This window comes from Taudactylus pleione, unplaced genomic scaffold (genome assembly GCF_031769625.1).
Source record: "Taudactylus pleione unplaced genomic scaffold, aTauple2 ptg000266l, whole genome shotgun sequence".
NCBI lineage: Eukaryota > Metazoa > Chordata > Amphibia > Anura > Myobatrachidae > Taudactylus > Taudactylus pleione.
The window spans coordinates 177,267-200,337 of record NW_028284668.1 but is presented as its reverse complement, the minus strand read 5'-3'; the positions used below and the strand labels follow the sequence as shown (position 1 = coordinate 200,337).

At 40.8% G+C, this 23,071-nt stretch overlaps 1 protein-coding gene across 1 annotated transcript in view; it reads right to left on the bottom strand.

Annotated features, from left to right (window-relative positions):
• RGS21 (regulator of G protein signaling 21) overlaps window positions 1–15,845 on the bottom strand; it is a 170,980-nt gene extending 155,135 nt beyond the window's left edge. The window contains exon 1 of the mRNA XM_088481220.1: window positions 15,648–15,845. The gene's annotated coding sequence lies outside the window, so the exon portion shown is untranslated. The remainder of the gene's footprint in view (window positions 1–15,647) is intronic.
• Between the last annotated feature and the right edge of the window lie 7,226 nt (window positions 15,846–23,071).

The following is a 23,071-nucleotide window of genomic DNA, read 5'->3' as shown; positions in this document are numbered from 1 at the left end:
CCCCCTCCTTACCGTCAGCTGCATAGTTTATGCGCATGAGCCTAACGATGAGGTGGCGCATGACCTCCGGCATCTGAGGTAACCACACACAAAAAAAGCAGCACTGTTTTTATAATTCAAACCTAACTTTATTGACAAAGACAACAACAGACAGCCGGGAGTTCTTGTAAGCAGTGCGCTAGTAAAGAAAGAAGTAAGGTGTTACCGGCAGCCAGGGGACACGATGCATTAGCCCGCCCAGTATTTCTTAGAGAGTGATCACATAGTGTATGCAGACACACACCAGCCTGTCTTAAGATGCCCACTTGTGCACGACATGTCCAGGAAGTGTATGCAACCAACGGTACATCGGATGCGATTGTAGTGCTTGAGGTTGACCATACCCTGCCACAAGCACTGTGAGCATTTCAGTGTAAAAACAAGCCAGGTAACGTGTACTATGATGTTGTCTTTTAATTATACACACCTCTAAAACGCCGTTGAGATGCTCAGGCACGCCTCCATTTGCACCTCCACTCCCCCGTATTTGGCCAGCCCTTGTTACCACCTACAAACGGCTTCCCCTGTCACTTACTCTGCTGGGCTGTCTATGCGCAGCGAGCGAATGCATTGTGAACTATTGCTAAGGTATGCTCATGAGAACTGCGATGCATATGCATGCGCACAATGCATACACATTGCATACCATCGGCAGCAGCGAGCGTTTGCATCTTAGCGAGCAGGTCTGACTGAGCTCCTAAGTTCCTACCAATTGGAAGGTGTTTAAAAGCTAAAATCACCTGTTTTTTAATACTCCATTTATTTAGGGATTTTTCTGTTGGTTTTGTATTGGATTTAAAGTTGATTTTCAATCCGACTGTTAGTGAATAAGAGAATCCTGTAGTAGTATATGTAAAATTATCGATGTTTGGTTTATGGTCGATTTTGGTCGGGATTTGATTATAGTCAATTTTATAGTCAATTTTGCCTTTAGTAAATCCCTGATTTGCAAATCACACAGAAAATCACCTATAAATACACCAAAAAGCCAAAATCGTCCATTACTAAATACACCCCATTATGTGGTTTCTCCAGGGAAAAGTGAGGTGACTGTTAATATCTATTTAAGACAGTAAAGGACTGGCTAGTGTCCCAGAATCTGAAGACTAAATTCAGTGCAGGCTAATTTGTCATGTGGAAAAAGGACATAAATTCTCTCCAGCACTGATATCCCTGTATCATGTGGACACTATTAAGGTGCATATACACTAGACGATATGCTCCCTGAGCGATATCGTCTAGTGTGTCCCCGGCAGGCTGTGCTCAATGTCGTTCATGACATTGAGCACAGCCGCTGAACGATATCATTAGCGATATCGTTCAGCGCCGGGCTCTCTCACCCATTCCCTGACATGCAGCAACCTGACGAGGTCGTCAGGTTGGCCTGCATGTCAGCGCGATGAACGATGATGACGAACGACCCGCGGGAACGCGCGTCGTCATCATCGTTCATCTTTTTTGTGTTAAAAATGGACGATAAAGTGGACGACTGAACGATAACGATATCGTTCAGTCGCCCACTTTAATCGCCCAGTGTGTACGCACCTTTAAAGTAAATTGTTTCATTGCAATTTTTTTTTTGTGTAGTAGGGAACTTAATAGTACCGATAAAGTTTTGCAAGTGACAAATAAAATGGTCAGCATATCGCTGCTTTATTCTATTATTTTTTACACAAAGAAAAAAACAGGACAAAGAAAAAAAGAGAATACTTTTCCTCTTTTTTTCTTAGTGTAGTCATATTACATCTCATAAGTAATAATTCGGGGCTACATATGAATTTTTTAGAAATACCTACTACCGGTAGTGCAGAAGTTCTCCCAATATGCCCCTCCCCCATTTACATAAGGTATATTATTTTTCATTCAGTAAAAAAAAAAAAAATTAGAAATTATGTTTTATATTGTGAATAAATCATTCTATTTATATAAAAATGTTAAATTACATTGTTGATTTTTCGTATGATTGGTTAATTTTTTTTTGAGCTCCTTGTTGTCTTTGTCTGTATTTTAATCTAAGGATCCATTTATCCTTTAAGAAGCTAGGGTTGAATTTTCCAAGACAGAACATTTCAAAATTTTTTATATTATTAATGACTGCAGATCATGTGCTGTATGCCAGATTTTCTTTCTTTGTTACAATTACAATAATAAAAAGGTTCAAAGTCCAATACTGATCCTATTAACTCTAGCCACTAAAAATACATTCTGTTTGTCTTTTATCCTTCAACTATTTCTCTAAACATTTACAGATTATTCTTAACACTAACAGGGGTATTCAATATGGGAGCGATAACATAGTTTTTGCGTTAATATTGCACTTTTGACGTCATTATCGCAGGTTTGACTTTTAAACCGTATTCAATTTCAAAGACTTATTGCAGTTTTGAAAAGTCTTTGATAAAAAACGGGGATAACTTTTCACCATTGAATAGGTGTCGAAAAAAAGTGCAGAATTGGGGTTTAGGGGTGCAGGCTTAAAAAAAATAGCCTGCACCCCTGGGAATGACATTTAAAAATGAACTGTGTCAAAAAAAGTTTTTTAAAAAATAGGGACACCCCAAAAAATTAATTTAAAAATTGGGGTTAAAAAAAAGAAAATGGGAAAAAATTGTTTAACAATAGGGAAATAGGTTCAGGGCTATTCTGCAAGTATGCGGCAGATATTTTCTAGAATAGAATTATAGCGGCAGGTGCACAAATGCAGAATTTTTAAAAACTTACTTTAGGGACATCAAAATATGCTAGTACCCATTTTCATGTACCCCAAATTTGATGGGACCACTTAAAAAAACGAAAAAAATAACCTAAGTGCTCTTCTGCATCACTTCTTCAATGTCGGAAAAAAACACCTGCTGCGGCTATTTAAATCCCCGACTTTCAATTAAAGGCTAAAATGGGGGTACCCATAGTGATCCCCAATGTTTTTACTACTTTAGGGGGTCTTACAATTTTTTTAAGGAAAAATTCGTAACTTTACGCAAATCCAACTTCGGAGTTTCCCGTTTTTGTTAATTTTATAATGAATACAGGTATAAGCGGGAGCGCGCCCGATACTTTAACGCAGGTAAAAACTCCGATATGAAACGTTAACTTGGACAGTGAAGTTAACGTTTCATATTGAATACCCCTCTAATTCTGAACAGCATCACTTAGTATTTGACTGTGTAATCTGCTAGGGAGTACGTTGTTGTGTAATATAAAAGTGTATTCTAAGGATTATGTGGATTACTATATAGAATTGTATATGTTGTTTATTTGAGTAAAATACACACTTTGGTATCATGCACGAGCTTGACTCTGCAGGCATAAGTAGAAATACTTATGGCTGCAGAGGCTTTATGGGGAATAGAAGAGATGGGCAAAGGAAGGATGTGTCACATAATTAGAGATGAGCGGGTCCGGTTCTCGGAGAACCGGACCCACCCGAACATAAGGTATTCGAGTAAGATCCAAGTATGGCTCGGGTTTTCCCGCCTATCTCAGAAGCCAAAATGAGGCAAAATGCCTTCATCCCGCTGTCGGATTCTGGCGGGTTTTGGATTCTATAGAGGTCCCGGTGATCGGCGCCATGGAGAGTGTACAGAACAGATGTGCTCTGTTTTTCTCTGTTGGTCAAGGTGCAGTGTTGTCAGGCTGGGGCTGCAGTACATATAGTGGGGGGTGCTGCTGTGTCACTGTTGTCCAGTCAATCAAGTAGCAAGGGCTGCAGTTCATAGAGGGGTGCTCTGTCAATCCAGGGATGGTCTTCCCCAGTGTAAAAAAAAATAAAAGTTAAAATTAATAATTATCATTCCACAAAAAATGTAAAAATATATTTTAAATTTTTTTTGTGTGTGCTAGCTATGCTATTAATGTACGGTGACACTGCCAGCCAGACCGCCGTTTATCATAGACATATTTGTGACTCTGTAGGTGGTCCATCCACACTCTGCATGGGTGCTTTGTTGTTCATCAAGGGTGTGCTGCCTCATCCAGGGGTTCTCTTCCCCATTGAATAAAAGGAATGTTAAATAAAATAAGCATTCCACAAAAAATAAAAAATAGATATTTTTTGCAGGTATTTTGTGTGTGTGCTAGCTACGCTACTATTGTTCGATGACACTGCCGGCCAGACCGCAGTTTATCATCCACTTACTGTGATACTGTAAGTGGTAGCGCAGTGTGTTATTCTTTTCTTATTCATAAAAATCTTGTGAAACTGTAAGTGATAGCACAATGATTTACTCCTAAAATAACGTGTGACACTGTAAGTGGTAGAGCAGTGTTTTACTCACAAAAAATCTTGCGACGCTGTTACTGGTAGTGCAGTGTGCTATTTTTTTCGTATTCATAAAAAATATTGTGACACTGTAGGTCATTGATACCGCAGTGTAATATTTAAAATTGGTACAAATTGACGTGTGTGCTGTACCTCACTTCATTCATGTTTGTTGATATGGAGAACGATCAGTTGAGAGGAGAGCAGGAACCACATACTAGGGCTGGAGCTGCTGCCAGTGCCACCAGTCATGACGACACTGGTCCATCTATGTCATCTACTAAAGCTGATGTCAAAGGGCATACAGGGCTTAAGTTGGGGCATCTAAAATCAAAGAACCAATCTTTTACATTGGTTAAGAAAAAAACATCAAAGGGATAGTTAGCTGCAGAAAGACATAAAATGTTCAATATGCCTTTCGCCACACAAAGTGGCAAGGAAAGGCTAAGGCCTTGGCCTTTATGTATGACTGGTGGTTCTGCCTCTTATGATGATGTAAGCCCTTCTCCCTGTAGACATTTCAAAAAAATGTAAATTGTTAAGGCAACCAACTGTGTGCTCAGAAATTTCACAAATCCCTGAGGAGAGTCTAAGTGTGGCGGCGGGTGCCATGTGTGAGCCTGACCTTTCCAAAACTATACTCAAAGAGGGGCCTCCTTCCACAACTTGTGCATCCTCTGCAAATGTGGGTATGAGCAGCACAAGTCAACATGCTGACATAGAAATTGAGGATGTATATTTGTATATTTGTGTAGCTGACACTAATAAGGATGTTGATGATGAGGATGCTGATGATGAGGATGTTGTTGATGAGGATGTTGTTTGTGTAAATCAGGCCCCAGTGGAAACAGTTGTTGCCCATGATAAGGAAAAGCCCATTGTCATACCTGGGCAAAAAACAAAAAAATCCACTTCTTATGTGTGGAATACTTTCCACCCAAATCCAGACAACAATTGTCAAGCCATCTGTAGCCATTCTCATTCTCATGCCAGAGTAAGTAGAGGTAGGGAGCCTAACCATCTTGGAACCTTCTCCCGTTACATCATCTACAGCACATCCATCAAAATTGTTTGCAAAATTCAGAAACTTTAAGTAAAAAAGTAACAACAAGCAGTCCATCATCAGCTAGCTCCCTTCTCTCTACTAGATCCAAGCTCCTGGCATCTTCACCACCAACACCTTCATCAATAATATCCTCAATCATGATCGGAAGTAGTTCTGCATCCAATTTGATAAGGCTTACTCAGTCATCCCCTATCCTAGATTCCTCAAAATAATCCTTGAGCGCTACGCCTGCTGCTGCTGGGAGTAGATCTTCATCCCAAAAGGGGACCAGGAAGACTACTAGTAGTAGTTCTAAAAAACAATTGACTGTTAAACAATCCTTTGCAAGGGGGAGCAAGTATGACAGCACTCACCTAGTTGGACTGCGGATCTGTGATGCCATAACATCTATGCTGGTATTAGATGTGTGTCTGATATCTGCCATTAGTGTAGTGGGTTTTAGACAGTTAATTGAGGTCCTCTGTCCCCGCTACCAAATCCCATCTAGGTTCCACTTCACTAGAAAAGCAATTCCCAGCCTGTACAAAGACGTTAAAAGTAGTGTCCTCCAAAATGCCGTTGTGCCCACTGTCCACTTAACCACAGATATGTGGACAAGTGGAACAGCGCAAACGCAAAATTACATGACTGTAACAGCCCACTGGGTGGGTGTATTGCCTTCAGTGGCACCAACAGCAGCATCTAAGAAAAAGCAGCTTATTCAGAGGCTGGCTACTCTATGTATAACCAGTTTCACTAAGAGGCATACTGCTGACAACCTCTTAGATAGCCTCTTAGAAAAACTCAGGGATTTCATTGCAAAATGGCTTACCCCACTAGGAATCTCCTCAGGATTTGTGATTTCTGACAACGCCACCAATATTGTGAGAGCATTACAGCTGGGTGATTTCCAACACGTCCCATGTTTTCCTCGCACTATTAACTTGGTGGTGCAAAATTTTTTAAAAATGACAGGGCCGCGCAGGAGATGCTCTCTGTGGCCCGCAAAATTTCTGCCCATTTTCGCCATTCAACAGGTGCATGTAGAAGATTGCAGCACCTGCAAGAAATGTTGATTTGCCCTGACACCAGCTGAAGCAAGAGGTAGTTACGAGGTGGAACTCCACCCTTTATATGATTGAGCGGATGGAGGAACAGCAAAAAGACATCCAAAGCTACACAACAAAGTATGACATAGGAAGAGACTCAAGCTAAGTAGAAAATACTTTCCGTGTTGTGCAGAGTGCTGAAACCCTTCGAAGTAGTCACCTGTGAAGTAAGTTCAGGCACTGCCAGCTTCAGTCAGGTAATTCCCCTCATTAGACTGTTGGAAATGCAGCTTTAGAAACTGAAGGATGAGCTGAAACGAAACAATTCGGACTTGTAGATCAAGTCCTTTATTCGCTTCGCCAGGATCCAAGGGTTGTCAGGATCTTCCAATTGGAGCAATACATTTTGGCAACCATACTCGATCCTAGGTTTAAGTTATAGATTGTGTCTTTCTTCCCAATGGGCACAGATCTGAAGAGATGCAAAGTGCTGTTGGTAAGCAAATTGTCAGCTCAAGCGGGACATGATGCAGCGATGGTTCCTCCTACAGTTTCTCCAGCAAGTGCGGCTGCAAGGAAAAAACAAAATTTTCCCCCAAAAAACCCCACTGGTAATGCAGATGAGCCAACAGAACCAAGTTTTGACATCTAGTCGGATCTAAAAGAATTGCCTACAATTAATGAGACCTCTACAGTGACTCCATCTGATACGGTCACCATTCAAAGAATGGTTGAGGACTATTTTAATGATAGCGTCCAAATAGGCATGTCAGACAGTCCGTTTCACTACTGGTTTCACTACTGGTAGGAAAAAAGGCAATTTGGAGGCCCTTGCACAAACTGGCTTTGCTTTACGTGAGCTGCCCACCCTCCAGTGTGTACTCAGAAAGAGTTTTCAGCACAGCTGGGAACCTTGTCAGCGATTGGCGTAGGAGGCTACAGTACTTCCTCAAAATGTGGAAAAGATGATGTTCTTTAAAATTAACTACAAATTTTATGAGGAAGATCTTTACTGCCAATTACATCCAAAAATTACAGAGGCACCTGAGGCTGTAATGGTGGATTCCAGCGGGGACAAATTAATATTGTGTGAAGATGATGTACACACTGATGAGGGTGAGGAATCGGATGATGGTGGCGACAACATCTTGCCTCTGTAAAGCCAGTTTGTGCATGGAGAGATCATTGCCAGCAATGTCAGCTGCCCGTTGCTTGTTTTGTGTGGGCCCAAACAAACCAATTGCTTCAGCCACAATTGGCAGTCCCTGGCGCTGAAGTGATTGATTTGTTAAACTGTGCATGTCCTGTATCCAACATAACGGTGTATGGAAGGGTCCAAGGACATTTCCATCTTGCACCTCTTTTCTTTGCATTATGTTCTGTTTCGGGCATTGCTGCCTGACATTTTTAATTTTACAGTTTATGATATTGCCATCCTGTCTGCCACTGCTGTGTTGCAAAAGTTTAATAGATGACCTATATTTTTTTAAACTGTCGTGCTTTTGTGCCAGTGCTCTGATGCTTACTTTTTTAATTATAGTTTCATACTGTATTTATTTCAACTAAAATCACAATTAGGTTTACTTGCAATATACTCTTATGCCATTTTTTCAACCTTGATTTGTAGATACCAACCTGGTGGGCTTGGTTTTCCTTGATCATAACAGCCACGTTTGGAACTCAAACACCAAATGGAGAGGCTATTTTGTCATGGTATCTGGAGATGTTCTCTCTCCTCCCCTCCCAGCCCTCCCATCCATAATCCCAGAAGCACAATGATAACAGATGTTTAGTACCAGACTTTAAAAATCCCGCTGCCCCTTCCTGTTCAGAGCTTCCGTTTTGTGGGCTGCCACATACAGCATCTCCTGCATGCCCCTTTCATTTAAAAAAAACAACTGGACCACCACAGGAGCTCAACTGCGGCACGTATTTATGTGAATGAGTCAAATATTCTTTGATTGATTAATGAAAACATATGTTTCCTTATGTGCCATGTTTGAAGTTGAACTGCCACGTGTTTGTGCCGCCCACTGCTGCCACTTATCTTAGTCAGCCAGCTAGCTTGATGCAAATTATGGGCCTAAACTGGATGAAAACCATATTGTGAACTGTGAAGTGGTAAAAATTGACTGGAAACACGTTAAAATTAATGTTATTGAGGTTAATAAAACTGTAGGAACAAAAACAGCCCCAAATTATGTGATTTTTAGAAAATACAGATCCAAAACCAAAACATGCAAGGGCGATTTTGCAAAACCCAAATTCAGATCCAAAACACATAGGAGATACAGATCCAAAACCAAAACATGGGGGTCAGCGCACATCCCTACACATAATGGCAGGTAAATTAGATGGAGATGCAGATACACCTGTCAGGAGGTGCAGGGCCGCCATCAGGGGGGACTGCCAGGCCTTGAGTCCTGGGCCCGGAGGGTGGCTAGGTGGCAGCAGTAGCCACAGAAAATTGATAGAACGCGGCGCCGACCATGAGCAACCAGATTCTGTGGAATCCGAACCGCTCAGAACAGAGAGGATCCAAGTCCCCCCAAGCCGTGGCTCAGGTGTTCCCATCTGACTCGGATCCCACTGCGAGGCCGAATGTCATACTCCTGACGTGGGATTCTCGCGAGAGTTCGCCTCTACACAAGGCGCCGAGACAGGGACTCAGCGCTATTTCACTCCCACACTCCGCACGCTGCGCACTGCTCTGCTGATACTCATTGGCTGTACAGGGACTCACAAGTGGCTGTGCTGGCAAAGTGACAATGTAAGGGGGCACACTGCACGCTCAGGTATGCTGCACTCTGCTGATTAAAGTGTCGAGACACACAAGTGGCTGTGTGTACAAAAAAAAGTTTAAAAAAGTAAAGAAAACTTTCAAGAAATATAAAAGTTTAAAAAGAAAAAAAATATATATATTTTTAGTGCTGTACCCCACTGTGTATACAGGCACTGTGACTCCTTGGGCCTTAGCCCTCTGTGTATAAAAGCACCGTGACTCCTTGGGCCATAGCCCTCTGTGTATAAAAGCACCAAAACTCCTTGGGCCTTAGCTCACTGTGTATACAAGCACCATGACTCCTAGGGCAGTAGCCCTCTGTGTATAAAAGCACTGTGACTCCTTGGGCCTTAGTCCTCTGTGTATAAAAGCACCGTGACTCCTTGGGCCGTAGCCCTCTGTGTATTATAGCAACGTGACTCCTTGGGCCATAGTCCCCTGTGTATACAAGCACTGTAACTAATTGGGCCTTAGCCCACTGTGTATACAATCACCATGACTCCTAGGGCAGTAGCCGTGTGTGTATAAAAGCACCGTGACTCCTTGGGCAGTAGCTCTCTGTGTATAAAAGCACCATGACTCCTTGGGCAGTAGCCGTGTGTGTATAAATGCACCGTGACTCCTTGGGCAGTAATGCAATGGTGAACAAGCCCACCATAGGCGAAAACGCACGTCCAAGGACTCCTATGATGATGGTCCGGCTGGTGCACAGGCTGACCATTTCTGCTCATTCGGATATCTACTGAAGGGTAAATCATATCACACCACTCAGACCTCTGTGTCTGCCCTCCACACTTGATACAGTATATTGCTGTCTCCTATGACTTGGAGACATCTAGTTATTTAACCCTTATACTAATTAGAGACAGCAAGACTGCAATCAGATATTTATGTGTGCACACATGCCTGTGAAAACACACACACACACACACATATATATATATATATATTGTTTATAGTAGTGACATGGTGGGTGCACTCATGGATATGGTGTCTTATTGCAAAAGCAAACATTAGACACTAATAGATACAATGTGTGGGTGGTGTTACATAGTTCTACTAATTAGTGAATGTTCATGACCAATATTGGATATATCTGTAAATTACCTTGACATCTGTGGGGACTAAAGAAATGCATGTTTGTCGGAATAGATTTGTGATATAGAAACATAATATCTGACTACTGTTTACTTTTTGCTTGTCCCCATATATCTAACAAGAATATATTGCTGAGATGATTGGGTTTCTTTGTGGGATAATCATCTATACCAAGGGGAAGTGATATACAGCATTTGTGTCAGATTGGGATACTATTAATTTTGGAGTTATTTCTTGTTGTTTCCCACAGGAGATTAGACTAATGCTCAAATACTATAACATATACAGATAAACGAGTGTGTGGGACATATATTATATCACCTGATTTTGGATTTTTATGAACATCATATCATCTGAATATGCCGCATAGAAGAATATTATCATGACATTTACAATTGTGGAGCAAAATATTTACCCTATGTACCCAACACAGGGTTGTATATCTGAGCTTTACGAACACTAAGTGTTCCATGTCATCATTCATTCATATTTTCGCCCTTTGTTTTACATTGTGTTACAAGTGTGCTCATATGGAATTAAACTGTATTAATTAATAGGAAATGGACTCAGGGTTCTAGATCTATTAGATCCTTGTAGAGCGTATCAGACGCCATACCCTTATGTATATGCTCATGAATTTGATCTAGGTTCCAGAACACACAGTATGGAAATATTGTAACACATTAACTTTGACTCTATATATGTTGTTTGTGTTGTATACGTATTTTGGGAATTATTTTAAAGGACTATAATAAAAGTTTAATTTTAATAAGGACATATAAGAGTGCCCCACAAAAAGAGCCTACTTTTTCTCTTTTGTTCTGGATACAGTTGTGCTTTGGCTCTGGGGAGCACCACCAATATGAGCTATTTTTAGATCCAAGTTCCCTTGGATGCTATCTTTGAATGTTGGTAACTAATATATGGATATATAAGAGTATACATAATTTTTCTGTGCGGATATCACTCCCTTTTTTTCTTGTTCTACTCCTTGGGGAGTAGCCATGTGTGTTTAAAAGCACCGTGACTCCTTGGGCAGTAGCCCTCTGTGTATAAAAGCACCATGACTCCTTGGGCCATAGCCCTTTGTGTATAAAAGTACCATGACTCCTTGGGCAGTAGCCCTCTGTGTATAAATTAAAAGCACCATGACTCATTGGGCAGTAGCCCTCTGTGTATAAAAGCACTGTGACTCCTTGGGCAGTAGCCCTCTGTGTATAAAAGCACAGTGACTCCTTGGGCAGTAGCCCTCTGTGTATAAAAGCACTGAGACTTCTTGGACAGTAGCCCTCTGTGTATAAAAGTACCATGACTTCTCTGGCAGTAGCCATCTATGTATAAAAACACCATGACTCCTTGGACAGTAGCCCTTTGTGTATAAAAGCACCATGACTCCTTGGGACGTAGCCCTCTATTTATAAAAGCACCATGACTCCTTGTGCAGTAGCCCTCTGTGTATAAAAGCACTATGACTCATTGAGCAGTAGCCCTCTGTGTATAAAAGGACCGTGACTCCTTGGAAAGTAGCCCTCTGTGTATAAATTAAAAGCACCGTAACTCCTTGAGCAGTGGCCTCTGTGTATAAAAGCACCATGACTCCACTTCAGCCACAAAAGTGGCAGTCCCTGTCGCTGAAGTGCTTGGTTTGTTAAAGTGTGCATGTCCTTTTTAATATCCAACATAAGGGTGGGTGGGAGGGACCAAGGGCAATTCCATCTTGCACTATCTTTCATTTCTGCCACTGCTGTGTGGCAATGTTTCATAGATGTGCTTTAAACTGTGGTGTCTGTGCCGCTGCGCTGCTTAGTAGCCAGTCAGCTCACTGCAGCCTTTGGCCAATAATGGTGAAAACAATATTGTGAGCTGTGAGGTGGTCTAAATTGACAAAAACTAATGTTACATGACTGCAAATTAATGTTATTGAGGTTAATAATACTCTAGGAACAAAAAAAAGTCCAAGTTATGTGATTTTAGCTTTTTTTGTACATTTTTGTAAAAAATCCAAATCCAAGGTTTGACAAATCCAAAGCCGGACGACGAATCAGAGCCAAATCCAGCAAAAATGGTCTGGCACACATCCCTAGTATGAATAGGCTTCTGTAGTCAAATACTTCAGCATCAAGTACTAACACATATGCTTAACGCTGCGTATACCACTGTTCTGTAAGATGCACGTATACCAGGGCCGTAGCTAGGGTAGTGCGGCCGGTGCCATCGCACAAGGCACCACAGGTCAGGGGGCGCTGTTTGGGCCTTTCAAATTTCTGTTTATTATAATTCTCACTTGTAGCTTCTCTTATTTCATCCCTAGCATCTCCTGGTCTCCCCTATCTTTTTTCTGGCCCTTCCCCATGAGGCCATTCCCCTTTTTTGGGTGCATTATGTCCCTTTGAAAAATGAGGGGGGTGCCAATACTGTTTCTGGCACAGGGCACCAAAAAATCTAGCTACGGCTCTGACGTATACACACTGGTACATGTATGGCTCAACTAGTTTTTTCAGCTGTCAGCATCTGGAGATTCTACCAACTATAGATATGTATGCAAGTATACTTCTAGCATGCTTGTTTTCCAACAGATGCATCTACCGCCACTTGAGCCTCTAAATGTTTACTTTGAGACATCAGAGACGTCACTATTTGTAAGACTGCAATATGGCAAAGTAGATATGCATCTTCCTCACTATATAGACACAAGGGGAGATCCAATTAAATGCTAGCGCAATGTGCAGTTACGCACTTTGCTCATTTTTGTGAAGTGAGCAAAAAAGAGAGGTATCTTCCCGGATAACATGAGTTACGTTAGTGTGTGAGTTACCAAAGGAACCCTGTTGCTAACTAAATTTCCCCTTAAAGACCCTAGCACTGCACTGACTAGTCCGAAAGTACATTCTATGAAATGATAGGTAAAAGCTTATTGCTTGCTACGGGCAACTTCCCCACTAGTCCTCTTCTCTACTATGTAGAAGACATGATACATTTTCCCCCATGGGCCATCAGCAGGGAAGGCCATTTCTAGCTTTACAATGTAATCAAAAGCAAAAATGTCACATGTTCTTAAGTCCTAGGGGTATATTTACTAAATGTCAATTTTAATTGATTTTGATGGATTTTGATGTTGTGTTTCTGGGGCTAAATCACACATTTACTAACAGACCATTTTTTCATTTTTTTTTTTTTTTAGTATTAGTAAATCTGTGATTTAGCCCCAGAAGCACAGATGTTGATCTATTTTTATTGATTTTAAATAGCTCAAAACTGATTAAAATCGACCTTTGGTAAATATTATTTACTGCTTACTCACTATCATAATTTATGTAGGATAAACAAGAAGTATTTTAGGATCACAATGGAAATATTATTTAATCTAAGGGCAGGTACTAAGTTGGTAGGAGGCTGGACTTTGATGGTAAGTTTACAGTGCACCTTCTAAAGATACTTGGTTCTACTGGCAGTTTGCAGAGGATGTTCCTGAGGAAATAGAGAAAGTGTGGACCATAGTATATGTTGAGTGAACCAGTGAGGCACACCAGGGCAAAACTAAGATGATTTGTGGTGCACATCAGGTATGCTTTGTAAATGAGCTCCAGTGGATCAAAAATGTAAATTGTTTTTAAAATATATAACCAACTGCGTTCATTTAATCATTAGACTATGTACCAAGTGTGACCTGTTCACATGGTGTGTGCAATAAGGAATGATTTACATTACAGACATGTAACACCGCCGGATCTAAGCCCGGCGGAAGGAAACCCGATGCCGGAAGGCCGTCAGATGAAGATCCCGACTAGGGTAAGTAAGTACCCTAACCCACCCCTTCCTCCCCCCCTAACCCTAACCCTCCCTTAGTGATGCCCAACCCTAACTTCCCCTTCTACTGCCTAACCCTAACCTCCCCCCTAGTGCTTAAACCTAATCCCCCCTCCCCGCACTCTAAGCCCAACCCTCCCGGTGGGGGATGCCTAACCCTAACCTCCCCCCTGGTGGTGCCTAACCCCCCCCTTCCCCTAGCCAAACCCTAACCATCCAGGGGGGGAGGGTGCCTAACCCTAAGTCCCCCCGGCAGTCTCTAAGGCTAACCCTCCACCCCCCACGGCTAAGAGCTCCCGACGTCCGGCTTACCTATGTTCGATTTGCTGGGCATCAGGATTTCGGCGTGGGGCTAATCTTAATAATAAATACATGTCAATAATTCCAATTCTATTCACTCTTTATGCAATTGTTACCACTTGTTAAAGCCATGGAGACAACTTTTAAAAATCAAAAGAATATAAAAAGTATTATGGTGGGATTTATCATACATACTGTATATCATTTATGTTAAAATAACATATATGTCCAACTTTAAAATAATGTATTTATAAAATGATGTTAATATTTATACTAAAGACTGGAAAATTGGTTAATTTAATTGTATTTTACTACACAGTGGACAAAGTGTAGACACATTGAGGTCAATTAAATTAGGTGTTATGTGCCATTTATCATGTTCCGGAACAGCAGATTACGGGACCCGATTTCTGTTCCGCTCAATATAGTTATGTACAGGAATCAGTGATGTAGCAGCAATTTAGAGGGTACCATACTTATGGCACATATACGCACATCTCTTCATTGTGACACACCATGTCTGCAAATCGTGGGTAATTATATCGACTTTATGGTGGCTTAATCGGTTTTATATTTCATAATAATGATTTTGTAAGACAGTACATATTTGTTACTTTGCAATATGAAAATTCCATTCCACATCACTTTTAAAACTTGAAACCACTTCATTCATCATTTAAAATGAAGGGGCTTATTCTGCTTTTGATTTGGGAGGGGTTTGTTTAAACTCAAATCTAAATTACAGTGTAAAAATAAAAATGTCCAGTATTTGTGGACTACATGTAAAAGCAGTCAGTACTAACCCTGCATGCAAGAAAATAAAGAAATATAGTTGACCTTCATGCATTGCAACATGGTTTGTTCCAAATACAAAGTTACTTGCTTTTTTTTATTTGTTCAGCAAACTGATTCAGTCCCAAAATATCTAGAAGTGACAGTATTATATTAATAGGTAGGTGCTCTAGTTTAGCACTACAGTGTGAATTGAGTTTATGTGGTTTCTACTGTTGTCTGGCGAATTGCTTTTAAAAGTAGAACAGATATATGAATGGTGACAAAAATCATTGTTCAATTGAAATTTCCCTGCAGTGTGGAGCGCATAAATGTTCAACAAAACTTATTTTACAAAAATGCACAATAAAATTAAATCAAACCTTCACGATACAATACACAGTACATTATTGATATACATATAATAAATTACAAGTATTGGTCCAACATAATGTTATCATCATATAGCATCTTATTATAAATATACATTCTACTTACATAGCAGCTGGACTGATGTCACACTTTTCTTCTTTTTGTGTATTGTCTCTTGCAGATGTTATAGATGTCACACTCTTGACGAAAATCTACAAAATTAACTTTCTGTCATTGGGCCAGTAAAAACAGGAGATTAGGATAATGATAAGTGAAATTAAAACAGCTTCCTATCCTTTTCTAACTTAAACCAAAGCTGATATACATAGATAACCACACACTGACAAGCAATGCTGAAGAGTTAGGCACCTGTCATTGTGCATGCAAATAATACTTATTTTAAGATGCAAAACAGGCTCACTCGTCTCCCATTTGTTGGATAATGGTTTTTTAACAAAATCTTTTCATGCCCATGATTTGCTTTTCCAGCATTCACTACAAAATGATTTTGCATAAGAAAATTAACTAACTTCCGATATCACTGGCTATAATATTTAAACTATAAAAGTGTTTGAAATTCAAATGATTAGGACAAACTGTCTATCTATCTATCTATCTATCTATCTATCTATCTATCTATCTATCTATCTATCTATCTATCTATCTATCTATCTATCTAATTATCTATCTATCTAATCGAGGCACTCTGGAAGTACATCTGTAACTGTAAATGGAGCTGATTCTAGCAAAATGAAATATGATCAATATTAAAACAAAGCACAAATGATATCATGCACAAAACCTCTCCGTGTAAGAAACTTCAATGTATACAATAAATGAAATACAGATGTAAACATTAGTTTTACTATCTACATATTTGTTAATCGAGCATTGTTATTGTACATCCCACGTTTACGAGAGAGAGACAGAGAGAGACAGAGAGAGAGAAAGAGAGAGAGAAAGAGAGAGATTGAATCGAGCATGTGTAGAGTCATTTAATATATTTTGATTTTAGTATGTATAGCTTCAATTACCTGCAGTGACAAGTCCTTGCAAAGGTGAAAGAGTCTCTCTGTAGAGGACAATTCTGTCTGCTCTTTCATGCTCTGGCGGCTACTGCATTAATTTTATTTATTTATTTATTAACAGTTTCTTATATAGCGCAGCATATTCCGTTGCGCTTTACAATTGGAAACATTGATAGAACAAAACAGGGTAATAACAGACAGACATAGAGGTAAGAGGGCCCTGCTTGCAAGCTTACAATCTATAGGGAAATAGGCATTGATACACAAGGATAGGTGCTATATATTGCAATTTGGTCCGGCCAGAATGCAGAGTTTCTTGGTGGGCTGCATGATCCAGTCACACAGGAATGTCGGCAAAATGTCAGGAGTATGTGAAAGAAAGACAATATGTGAGGTTATGTGTGGACTGTGAGAGGGGATGTGATAAGACATGGAAGCTATGAAGGTTATGTGGTCGGTTCTGGAATCTGATAAGCTTGTCTGAAGAGGTGAGTTTTCAGGGAACGCTTGAAGGATTGAAGAGTAGAGGTAAGTCTTATTGTGTGTGGTAAGTCATTCCATAGAGTGGGTGCAGCCTGAAGAAAGTCCTGTAACCGTAAATGGGAGCAAGTAATGCGCGGGGATGAGATTAATTAAAAGGGTTCCAATGAAAATGTTATTTCCCTAAAAGTTTGTTCTTTTTACAGTGACTTAATAGTGGCTGAATATAATAAAGGCATACAAATGACCACCTAGGACCCAGGGTAATAAATGGGTCAGCTCTGGCCCTATCCAACCAGGGCCACATTACCCTTGTTTATTTTGACATGTATCCAGCTGACTTAGTACTGATACTGTACACAGTGCAATGTGGGATATCTAGGGGTAGTCTCCCCTCCCCCAAATGCACCCAAGTAACTCTTGCTCTGTTGTAGACAAGGTGTTCGCACACTGCTGCTGCATTAAGTGCTTGTCTTGCAGAACACTGTCAAAGTCAAATAATTGAATATGATCGCTTACAATTATTATCTGATGATATAGTCGTCTATGGTTGGATGACGTGTTACGAGGACGCTACTTTGCGTCGCGCAATCCAATGCGTGCAAAAGTGAATCCACAACACACATATACTGACGCACATAACACACACATATATTTATATACATACACATAGACGCTAGTATGTATATTCGCATACGTACATGTAGACGCTCATATGCGTATTCACATACATACATACGCACATTTGCTAACACATACATATAAAATGGTTCTCACACATTATAGTTAATAACCAGAGTTATTAAAGGTTTTGTTAGCCAATAATTATGATGTAATATGTACTTAAACGAGATCTAAGGTTCAGGATACAGTGGACATGTCATGTTGGTATCATACTAAATCCCTGTTTATTTGCAGACATCCGTTTCTATCGGCAAAGAAGTCGCATCATGCGTCTGCTAGTTATGGATGATAGGGAGTTATTGAATAGAATGTTATTACTAGTATGCAGTGTTGTAGCCAGTATTAACCAGATGTTCGGTAAGGAAGCTACACAATGTGACCGTTGGAGGATTGAACCATACCCCTGATGACACCGTATGAACTGTCCAATGACCAGATTGACCAGAAGCAAGAACCAATAAGAACCTGTCAATTTGTCTCTTTGTTAACTCTGAAACCTGTAAGGTATATAGGCTGTGTGCTGACCTCAGTGTACAGACATCTTCTTGCGACCGCAGACTTCTGGATTGATGACTGTATACTGGTCCCTTTTACTTAATTAACTTTTTGTGCTTTAGAACCACACGATTGGACTGGAAAGCAAATCTTTCTTAAGCGACTTGCTGCGCTAAATAGCGACTTATAGGAATCAATAGATGGGGGCTCGCAGTTGATTTCACACTACCGAAAATTACGAAAAGCGACCGTATTTCGATTTCTCATCAAAGGGTGGACGCGTAATATACGGGTAAGAACGCAATCTGTTTAAAGCCTGTGTAGCACTTTATGTTGTGAAACCAAATATCCATTTTTGTGTGATCTAAGGAGCGCTGATTAGAATCCTGGGACAAGAGAGAAAAGTCTGTTTCTTTTATTGTCACTTTTGCGCTGCAATAGGCAATTCGCAAATAGCGTATGCGTCTTCCCTGTAGTACTGCCACATGTTTAAGCAATGATTTTGATAGATAGTCTTGTATCGCTTGTTAAAACCTCTGAATAGGTATTGTCATGAGGGAAAGCATTTTTCTGGCCAGAAAACAAATGTATATGAATGTGAACATATGCTTGTGATGTGAAAAGGAAAAAGAAAAACGCAGAAGGTTTTGGCTTTTTGAGCTGTTGAAAAAAGATAGGGCCGGCAAGGTGTCCAAGAGGCGAGTAGGACAGCCATAACAGGTATAACTGGGCGAGGTTGTTTCTCGGTCGACTTCCAATTGTAATTGCAAAGTCCATTGATAGGTTAGTGTCTCTGGGCAATGTGATCGGACCGCATGGTTGTGTGAACTGTGATTGTGAATTGGTTGTGGTGGAGGAAATCACTGGCAAGGTTAAGTGGAATACTTAGATTCTACCAGTGGAGAGTAACTCAAAGTAGGAAGCAGTCGGACAAAGCTTGGTATAATTTGTCCAGAAAGCAGAATAATTGCATAGGCTATTTTCTGTTCCCTCGTTGTGTAAGCTAACAAAAAAATGCCTAGCGGTTGGCTGTGCACAACGGGTGGAAGTGAGTGGACGCAGCTTGTTTAATTCATTCACTGGTTGAAATCTCTAGCGAAAGTAGCCAAAGCGTTGTCCCAGATGGGTGCTAAGCAGTCGCTAGGGATGGTCGATGAGGTGCTGCTTATGGATGGGCCGACTGGTTCGGCAAGGTATATAATGAATGTGAAGTATGGCGTGTATGCAACAGCGTACTGCGACATATGGGTCAAGATGACCAAAGGATATATGAAACCCTTTCCCAAAGTTGGCAGTTTCAATTCAGAGGTACTGAGTAATGTTAGAGACAACATATGTTTAGTCAAATCTTTGTAGAAAAGAGTAAAGTATAATGATTGTTTAAAGTTGTGGCTGCACGAGGGGAACACGTGGCAAAATAGTGCGCCGCAAAGTGGCGCGCTGCAAAATAGCGTACACATGTGGCAAAGAAGCACGCCCCAAAATAGCATACTCATGCCACAAAGCAGCACGCCGCCAGGTAGCGTCCCCATGCTGCAAGGTAGCGTTACCATGCATAAAAAAGCATCCGCAAGTGAAAGTACAGCCGATACCAAAAATAAAAAAATCATAATAAGTAACTTAAACCCTGTTTTAAGTCACCTCAAGGAAAATGTTATTGTAGAAGATGACGAACCTACTATAATTTCAGCCATTGCACATGCTGTTAATATATTAGATGTTCCACAGAGAGAAAAGGCAGCGATCCAACCAGCAGGGGCAGCAGCTGAAATTGGTGAGACTAGTGGAGACCGTAATAGGAGAGGTAACATCCATAGTACCGAAACAATAAGTCCAATTATTAATCCTGAACATAGTGATGTGGTAGGTGTACATCCTGTCCGTACAATTGCAGTCCCAATGGGAAACCAGACAAAGATGGTATAGTTCCTATCGGGAATGTAGCAATGCATTGTCCATGGACGAGAACAGAATTGCATTCAATTATGTCAGACTTCCCAGACCCTAGGAAAGAGTTAGCCAAATGCCAGAAATTTGTTAAAGATTTAGGTAATGTTCATGAGCCAACTAATAAAGATTGGTGAGTGGTGTTAAGGGCCTGTCTCCCTTCCAATACTGATGTTCAAAAGTTTATTAAGGATTGTATATTGGAGGAGGATGAATCCTTAACTGATGAGGATAACCTGGTAAATATAAAATGTATAACCACGCAATTGGCTATATATTTTCCAGTGGTAGTGAACTGGAGTAAAATTTTCACTATTGAACAAAAAGATAGTGAATCTGCAGCAGATTATTTCGCCAGAGTGCTGCTAGCAATAACCCAGTACACTGGGATAGCAGATATTAAAGATGATGTACACCACAGGGAAGTAGCTGTAACGGTACTAATGGATGGTCTCAAATATAGTCTAAGACCAGGATGCAAACCTCTCTACCTAACTGGAATGGAATTACTGTAGATGCACTTAGAGAATCTGCCATAGAACATGATAAGAACATTTTCAAAAGGAAAGAGGCACAGAGTGAGAAATTAATGGCAGTGAGCATTCAGGCTTTAGAGGGATTACCTACACAGTCACATAACTACAACACATACCAGCAACGAAGTTATACAGTAAGGTGTTATAATTGTAATAAAGAAGGACACCTAAAGAGGGACTGTAAAGTGAGAAATTGGGGACTACCAAAGAAGGGAACACCTAGGCGCACTCAGAGAGGGCACTCGCAAGATTCAGGAAATTTCCAGGGGTTACCCGCTCACATAGTGACAGCCAACGCTCTGCTGGAGGATGATAGTCAGTGCTAGGGGTCAGGTCATACCTGTAGTCTACAGCCAGTCAGGTTAACTGAGAATACTAGGGAAGAACCTACAATGACAGTTGATATATCTGGTACTAAACATGCTTTTCTTTTAGATACAGGGGTGACCAGATCCGTGATAACTTCTCCATTTAATTTACAGCTTACCAACAAGACCATACCAGCAATGGGAGTAATGGGGAGGGTACAGCATTACCCTTTAACCAGATCTGCAGATGTTACTATCGGGCCGCTGCAAACCAAGCATTCCGTTCTCCTGGCAGCGGCAGGTCCTACTAACTTGCTGGGAAGGGATTTGCTGTGTAAAATGGGATGTGTCATATACTGTACCCCTGATGGTATATACCTAGATATACCAGAAAAGGTTGCGCATGATGTACAGGATATATTGGACACACCACAAAGATTAATGTTGGACTCTGCCATTCTAGAACAAAGTCCATCTCAGGTAAAAGAGATGTTATTGCAAATACCGGGTTCACTCTGGACCAAAGATGGACAGGACACTGGATTGATGGCAAATGTAGCCCCTGTAATGGTTAACTTGAAGGGTGGTAGGCAGGCTCCAAAAATCCCTCAGTACCCATTAAAGCCTGAGGTGGAGCTAGGGTTGTATCCCATAATTGAAAGGTTATTGCAACAAGGGATTTTAATTCGTACAGCTAGTCCAGCCAACAGTCCCATTTTTCAGTGAAGAAGACTGGGGGGAGGGGCTATAGATTAGTACAGGATCTTAGGGGGTTAACAAAGTTGTTGAAAGCCAATTCCCCGTAGTGCCCAATCCAGCTGTCATCCTCATGCAGATTCCACCATCTGCTACCCATTTTACTGTCATTGATTTATGTTCTGCTTTCTTCTCTGTTCCTCTTCACCCTGACTGTCAATATCTATTTGCATTTTCCTACAGAGGGGTACAATGTACATGGACACGATTGCCCCAGGGTTTCATAGATAGCCCCAGTATTTTCTCTCAGGCCTTACACGACTATTTGGAATTGTTTCAACCAAGCAATGGGTCTGTCCTCATTCAATATGTAGATGATTTGTTGTTGTGCTCTGATTAATTTATGTCATGTTTAAATGATACTAAACTGTCATACACACTGAGGAAACAGAGCAGGCTTTCTTTAACCTTAAGGATAGTCTGACAAGAGCAGCTGCTTTGAGAATACCAGATTATGAAAAACCCTTTGAATTATATTGTACAGAAGCTGATGGCTGCGCAGCAGGTGTCCTCACACAGAAACATGGTGATGCTAGCAGACCTGTAGCATACTACAGTGCACAACTGGACACTGTAGCAAGATCACTCCCGATGTGTTTAAGAAGTGCTGCTGCAACTGCTTTTCTGGTAAATAAGAGCGAGGATATAGTATTATGGCATGATACAACTGTCTATACACCACATGCAGTATCTGCTTTGATAAATTCTGCCCAAACCAGACATGACTCTTCAGCAAGGTTCACAAAATGGTAACTAGCTCTGATGGCACCTGCAGATATTACCATTACATGGTGCAATATGTTAAATCCAGCAACGTACTTACCATATGTGCCTCTAGATGCACAAAGGGTGGAGGAAGGTGAGTCTCTGGATGAAGGTGAGTTTTGCAGGTATACTGACACACATGATTTTATGGAATATTTGAATCAGACCTTTACTGCAAGACCAGACATATGTGACACACGATTAGAAGATGTAGATTTGACATTTTAGTACGGATGGGAGTTGTCATAGACAGACAGACACAGGAGAATTATACACAGGTTATGCTGTTGTAAATGATGAGGATGTTGTAGAAGCTGAACCACTTGGTTCACCTCACTCAGCCCAGGTGGCTGAACTGGTGGCATTAAGGAGAGCATGTGAGTTGGCAGAAGGTAAATCAGCTAACATATACACTGACTCTAGGTATGCCTTCAGAGTAGTACATGATTTCAGGGCACTTTGGTGTATTAGGAACTTTATTACAGCAGCAGGCACACCAGTAGCACATTCACAACACATAAAAGGACTTCTGACAGCAATCCAGCTACCAA